This window comes from Solanum pennellii, chromosome 10, assembly GCF_001406875.1.
Source record: "Solanum pennellii chromosome 10, SPENNV200".
NCBI classification, from domain to species: domain Eukaryota; kingdom Viridiplantae; phylum Streptophyta; class Magnoliopsida; order Solanales; family Solanaceae; genus Solanum; species Solanum pennellii.
Genome location: NC_028646.1, coordinates 64,197,195 through 64,198,551, shown reverse-complemented (window position 1 = coordinate 64,198,551; position 1,357 = coordinate 64,197,195).

Below are 1,357 nucleotides of genomic sequence, written 5' to 3'. Positions count from 1 at the left end.
CCAATTCCTGCATTACCTGTGGATGTTCGCGCAAAATGGTACGACCCTAACAAGGTCTGCGCCTACCATTCTGGGATGAAGGGTCACACCACCGAAGTTCGCAGAGCCCTTAAGGATAAGGTTCAAATGTTGATTGATACAAAACCATCCAACTCAAGGATCCTACACCGAATGTTGCGAATAATCCTCTTCCTAATCATCAAGTCAAAATGGTGGAAGCTGATGATGTCTGGGATTGGGAAGAATCTATCTGGACCCTCGAAAGAGAAGAAGACATGTCTACCACCACCGCACCGATGTTAGTGCAAGGACTAGCCCCATTTGAAGTAGAAGTTGCTGCATCCAGACCACCGTTCACTGTCTACAGGGCATCTTCCCCAATACAATGTGATACACATGCTGTACCTTGGGATTACAACAAAAGAGAAACGAAAGTGGAAGAGACAGATGTTGCAACAGGGGTCACCAGATATGGAAGAATTTACACTTCTGAAAATTTGGTTCAGAGAAGCTCTAGCAAATCCAAAGCACCAGTCGTAGAGCTTGAAGATCAGGGTATTTGGAAAAAATTTCAAGCTAAAGAATACTCTGTCATTAAGCAGCTGAGTAAAATCCCATCCCAAATATCAATTCTGGCATTACTGCAATCTTCCGAAACTCATCGAAATTCCCTTTTGAAGATCCTTGGGGAAGCTTATGTCCCATCTAACATCACTCATGGAGAGGTAGCCGAAATGGTGGGGTAGGTCTTTGAGGCTTACAAAATATCTTTTCACAAAGATGAGTTGCCACTCAAAGGAACAACCCACAATAAAGCTTTGTACATTTCGGTTCAGTATCAGGATAAGGTGATAAACAAAGCATTAGTTGATGCAGGTTCAGGTTTAAACATTTGCCCTCTGAGCACACTGACGAGGCTGGGCGTGGATAGTGCAAAAATTCAGACATGGAAGATGAATGTGAGGGTATTTGACGGCTCTCAGAGAGGCACTATTGGGGAGATAACCTTGGACATGCTCATTGGTCCTGTCACTTTCCCCATAGCTTTCCAAATCTTGGACATCCCTTCATCATACAACTTACTGTTGGGTCGTCCATGGATTTATATGGCTGGAGCGGTCCCATCTACTCTTCACCAATGCTTGAAGTTTGAATGGGATTACGAAGAGGTTGTAGTCCATGGAGAAAAAGGGCATCCTGTATACACGATTGAAGGAAGAGAGAATATGGATGGTGAAATGTACCATACAGTGGAGCTTGTTGGTAATATTGAGTTGCAACCTTGGTTCAGCCAAAAAATCATAGATATGATGGCCTGGTTCGGTTTCGAGCTTGGGAAAGGTTTGGGGGCTGAATT